We start from the raw sequence: 6,721 nt of genomic DNA on the forward strand, positions 1-6,721 counted from the left end.
ACCTAACCCAAACCTAACCCAAACCTAACCCAAACCTAACCCAAACCTAACCCAAACCTAACCCAAACCTAACCCAAACCTAACCCAAACCTAACCCAAACCTAACCCAAACCTAACCCAAACCTAACCCAAACCTAACCCAAACCTAACCCAAACCTAACCCAAACCTAACCCAAACCTAACCCAAACCTAACCCAAACCTAACCCAAACCTAACCCAAACCTAACCCAAACCTAACCCAAACCTAACCCAAACCTAACCCAAACCTAACCCAAACCTAACCCAAACCTAACCCAAACCTAACCCAAACCTAACCCAAACCTAACCCAAACCTAACCCAAACCTAACCCAAACCTAACCCAAACCTAACCCAAACCTAACCCAAACCTAACCCAAACCTAACCCAAACCTAACCCAAACCTAACCCAAACCTAACCCAAACCTAACCCAAACCTAACCCAAACCTAACCCAAACCTAACCCAAACCTAACCCAAACCTAACCCAAACCTAACCCAAACCTAACCCAAACCTAACCCAAACCTAACCCAAACCTAACCCAAACCTAACCCAAACCTAACCCAAACCTAACCCAAACCTAACCCAAACCTAACCCAAACCTAACCCAAACCTAACCCAAACCTAACCCAAACCTAACCCAAACCTAACCCAAACCTAACCCAAACCTAACCCAAACCTAACCCAAACCTAACCCAAACCTAACCCAAACCTAACCCAAACCTAACCCAAACCTAACCCAAACCTAACCCAAACCTAACCCAAACCTAACCCAAACCTAACCCAAACCTAACCCAAACCTAACCCAAACCTAACCCAAACCTAACCCAAACCTAACCCAAACCTAACCCAAACCTAACCCAAACCTAACCCAAACCTAACCCAAACCTAACCCAAACCTAACCCAAACCTAACCCAAACCTAACCCAAACCTAACCCAAACCTAACCCAAACCTAACCCAAACCTAACCCAAACCTAACCCAAACCTAACCCAAACCTAACCCAAACCTAACCCAAACCTAACCCAAACCTAACCCAAACCTAACCCAAACCACCAAACCACCAAACCACCAAACCACCAAACCACCAAACCACCAAACCACCAAACCACCAAACCACCAAACCACCAAACCACCAAACCACCAAACCACCAAACCACCAAACCACCCGAAAACCGAACCATCGCTTACCATATGTTTTATGATTATCACAACGTTAGCGTGATTTAAAATACAACCACTGCCATCTAGTGTGAAGACGACAAACATATTTTTTTTTTTTTTTTTTGTTTAATTAGTTCTTTCTTTAAATATCGATCACAATACAAATTAGTGTATAAATCTTAATGATGAAGATTCTTTGTCTGTTTTTTTTTATATATAGCATATAATAACTTACAATTGGCAAGAACTTTAGATAATGTTTTACAATTAAATTAAATTAACTACAATTAAAGATGAAAACAACAGGAATCAAAGAATTGAAGAGAAATAAATGAGAAATAATTTGTTGTCGTTAAATAATTGTGTTTGCTTGCAAACGAAAAAAAAACCGACTTCAATTACATCGACAAGTAATACAACGTAGATCGACGAAAAAATAGTCAAGCAACTACGCGTTATCAAAGATTACTCAAAAAGTAGTTATCAGATCTCGATAAAATTTATATGTGACCACATGATAAACACCAGCTTTCGATTAAATTAAAAATTATCAAAATCGGTACACCCAGTAAAAAGTTATTACGGATTTTCGAGAGTTTCCCTCGATTCCTCTGGGATCCCATCATCAGATCCTGGTTTCCTTATCACGGTACCAAACTAGGAATATCCCCTTTCCAACAAAAAAAGAATTATCAAAATCGGTACATCCAGTAGAAAGTTATGCGGTATAATACAACGTAGGTCGACAAAAAAAGCGTCAAGTAAAAACGCATTATTAGATATAACTCGAAAAGTAGTTGTTAGATCTCAAATAAATTTAAATGGGACCAATTGGCACACATCACCTTTCGATTAAAACAAAATTTGTCGAAATCGGTCGACCCGGTCAAAAGTTCTGATGTAACATACATTAAAAAAAAAAAAAAAAAAAAATACAGTCGAATTGAGAACCTCCTCCTGTTTTGGAAGTCGGTAAAAAAAAAAAAAATCTATGTCCAGGTGTTTTTAATTAATGCAGTAGGATCTCATCATACTGTTTAAAGGCGTCTGAGAACCCAAGTTAGAACAAACTGTGGTACAATATAGTAGCATTCGTTTATTTATACGTAGACATTTACATATCTATTATAAATATAATTATAAAGGAATATATTCTTTTGAGTTTGTATATTTGTATAGTAACTTTTTTTTTTTTATAGCAGTAGTAATATGTATTGTTTTATAAAGAGATTTTTGACACTTCATAATAATCAAATATAAAAGAAATATTTAATTTTAATTTTATGTTTAGGAATTGGTAAATAACTTTAAATGTCGTTTCTTTGTTTTTTCAGGTAGGTTAAGGGTTTTTATAATTAATTTTGTATCATAATGTATAAAGAAAAATTGTAAAATAAAATCTTTGTGTTTTCAGAGCAACACATTGTATAATTTTCCGATTCCAATTTTAAGTAATGAGTAAGTCAACCTACCATCCCCCCTTTTAACCCCAAAAAGAAATGGATTTCTAAAGATACATTATTTGGACACCTTCTTACTATCTATAGAGCATACATTTTTAATTTCAAGTCTCTTACTTCAAAAACATAGGACTTTCATACAAACTTCCAAACCCCGTTTTATCCCTTTAGGGGTCTAATTTCGTAAAATCCGTTCTTAGCGGATGCCTACGTCTTATAAGAAGCCTACCTGCCAAATTTCAAGTTTGTAGGTGTTATAGTTTCGGAGATTTCGTGATGAGTGAGTGACCTTTCGCTTTTATATATTATATAATGTTTTATTTTATAATTATTCTAGTATATTATGGTGAACAGTAAAACAATAATTGTCTTGCTCTGAAAAGAGAAGTTTTTTATTTTAGCATATAAACTAATTTTACAAAATATTATTTAATATGTAATTATTTACAAACTAACCTAAAAGAGAAACAACATTTAAAGCTATTGCTTCACCAGTTCTTAATAATAACTATTATTTAAATATTTACAATTACAATATAATTCTCACAATCGTTTAATATGAAAATAATTGTGTTTGCTCGCAAACGAAAAAAAACCGACTTCAATCAATTACATCGACGAGTAATACAACGTAGATCGACGAAAAAATAGTCAAGTAACTACGCGTTATCAAAGATTAGTCCAAAATTAGTTGTCAGATCTCGATAAAATTTATATGTGACCACATGACAAACATCAGCTTTCGATTAAATTAAAAATTATCAAAATCGGTACACTCAGTAAAAAGTTATTGCGGATTTTCAAGAATTTCAATCAATTTCTCTGGGATCCCATCATCAGATCCTGGTTTCCTTATCATGATACCAAACTAGGGATATCTCCTTTCCGACAAAAAAAAAGAATTATCGAAATCGGTACATCCAGTAGAAAGTTATGCGGTATAATACAACGTAGGTCGACGAAAAAAGCGTCAAGTAAAAACGCATTATTAGATATAGCTCGAAAAGTAGTTGTTAGATCTCAAATAAATTTAAATGGGACCAATTGGCACACACCACCTTTCGATTAAAAGAAAATTTGTCGAAATCGCTCCACCCAGTCAAAAGTTCTGATTTAACATACATAAAAAAAAATACAGTCGAATTTAGAACCTCCTGCTTTTTTGGAAGTCGGTTAAAAACAGCTCCATAGCAACCAATTCGCAGATCAAATATCCATCAAAGAACAATTACAAATTATACTAATAACTTAAATGAAGTGTCACGCACTTTGTTTACACACATATATATATAGATAGATGTATACAGAGTGGGGATGACAATACGACAAAAATTGATAACACAGGTAATACTAGTTTATAGGAGTATTTGAAAACCATCAAAAAAGTTCTAACGTCAAAATCAAAAAAATGATTTTTTCAAACAAACTAAATAAGAAAAATATAATAAAATTATACTACAACATGTGTGACTATAGGTTCACTGACCTGTCATGACGCGCGGTGACACAACGAACTACTACGAACTAGGTACGTTGGTTTGTTTGGTCGGTCATAGTAGGTTACTAAATTTTTAAATTCTATCTAAAATAATTATCTTCTTATAATTTAATTCATTAATTTTCACATGATGTCGCCATTAGTGGCCATATTTTTTAATTTATTAAAAGGTCTAATAATTCTATTTTTTTTAATTCTATTTTTTAACTCATCAACTGTATTTACGTCTGTTGAGTACAAGTCGTTTGTTACAAAACTTCACAGAAAATGCGGGATTAAGCATTGATCTTCCCGTATCTTCTGAAAAGCATTTGAAATAGTGCGGCCATCGGTTGGACAAATACGGGTGTTCCCATATCTCTCCCGGTACTTCTGTATTGCTAAATTAGGCTTGCAGTGGCATTCTCCGTAAACAAAAATCATGTACTCCGAAGCTGTGTAATTATAACGTGGCATTGTAAATAAAATAAAAACTATTCTTACTATTAACACTAGCGCCTAATTTCGCACAATTCACCTAATAACTATTAAACTAGGCATTTATTCTACGTTAATGTTCTTGTCACTATAAAAATAAAGCGTTGAAATATCGCACAATCACTCCAAGTCTTTCGAGATAATCCAATAATTAATTAAAACGAACAAAACTCGTGCGCATATGTAGAAAATTGACAAATCAACGCGTATGACATCAAGAAACATGAGTACCTAAATAAACGGCACAGAGACCACTGGCCGCTTGTCGCGTACGCGGCAACTCAGGGAAAAACTAAAAACATGTTATAACATGTTTTGTTTACGCTAGCCTACGCACCAGGGCGGACAGATGTACGATTTTAATCGATACTATTTTTTTTTTTTTAATTTTTACTCATGTACGATCGCTAGACTAAAATCATACGCAAAATGTACGATTTTTATATTCCTATTACCTGGAAGCATTTCATAATTAAAAAAACATCATTCACCGGCAAGCTTGAATTTCGTTAATTTCCCTTACTTGAATGAATCTACCACTTTTATATGAATGAGGACTCTTTGAAAAATCATATAAAGGCTGTATTTGTTTGATTTCTAATGAAACCTATAATTTATCTTGTGGTAATAATTGCGACTTGAAAAAAAATACATTTTGAAATAAAAAACAATTTGAAAATTATAAAACACTGGCTCAATTGGCTTAAAATTTGTTATGTTTTTCCCATTACAGTGCAATCTGTAATGTGAACGAGAATTCAGCGAAGTTAATTTAATCAGAACAAAACTTAGAAACAGTTTATCCAATGATACCCTTAAGGGCACATTATTAGCCTAGCAATTAATAAGAAGAAACGAAAATGATACGAATTTTAAGCCAACAAATTCTTTTGTTAAAAAATATGACCACAGAAAATTTTATATGAGTGTGACAAATTTTTCTAGCAGCCCTGGCACAGCCAGTTGTCCTTTACACCGTTAGACGTTCTCAGGGTCATTGCAACACACGTGCCACGTTGATTGTTTTTTTCAGCTGTTGCAAGATTTAATATTTTAATGTAATAACGTGGTATTTTATTATTAATAATTGTTGTTATTGTTATTTGTTGTCTTTATCGCATTTGTTGAACTGCTCGAGCAAAAGTTTCGCGAATATTTTGATCTTGAAATAAATATAGTCAATGAAATACTTAAATTTATTAAATATTGTTGATATGCCATGTGTGCTCCCCGTGATATTACCTACTTGCAAAAACTATGTTAGATTCAGAATTTAGATTTTCAGAATTTAAAATTTAAGCATTAAAAGAAACAATAAATTTTTAAAAAACAAAAATTATAAAAAGAAAATTATTAGAATCATACTGAATATTAAATCTATTTAACAAATGTTTTTAATATGTCTTAACACAACACTGACCTACCAAAATAGTTAACAATTTTGCACGCTTTTAAATTACGCGTACGCGTATTATTATGTTTGTACCGATCGCGCTCAAAGGGTCGTTAACCTGCGGGTGACCGTTTATTAATGTTATACAACACGTAGTAATTGTAAAAAATGAAAAATCATATTTTTTGACTAAACTACTGGATGTATTTTATTGATTTTTTGTATGTGGGCTTGGAATATCATTACATATACGATGTCAAATTTATTGTCGTATTGTCATCCCCACCCTGTATATAGCAACTTAATTTTTTCATTCATGAAGATTTTTTTTTTCGATTGCTCTTCAAGCATTTATACTGTTTAGGACTCATAACTAACACACTTTTAATCTGTATTAAACGAAAGAGTAACAGTAACTGAAACATGACTAAACAAACCAATTCGTGCTGAAGTGTGTCAAACTCATCATGTCAGTCTATTGCAGTCCACTGCTGGACAAAGTGCTCCACAAGTTCGCGCCAAAAATGCGTGAACCCGCTATCGGACACAGCAGCAGTGTGTCAAACTAATTAATAAAAAAATGTATAGATTTGGTTCGAAATATAAAGAGATTTTGTAGTGAACTCGAAATGACTTTGAATTATAGAGAAGTTCGATTTATCGCAGGTTGGAATTAACGAGAGTCGACTGTATCCGCTTATTAGGTTATCAAT

Source organism: Melitaea cinxia, chromosome 16, assembly GCF_905220565.1.
Source record: "Melitaea cinxia chromosome 16, ilMelCinx1.1, whole genome shotgun sequence".
Lineage (NCBI taxonomy): Eukaryota > Metazoa > Arthropoda > Insecta > Lepidoptera > Nymphalidae > Melitaea > Melitaea cinxia.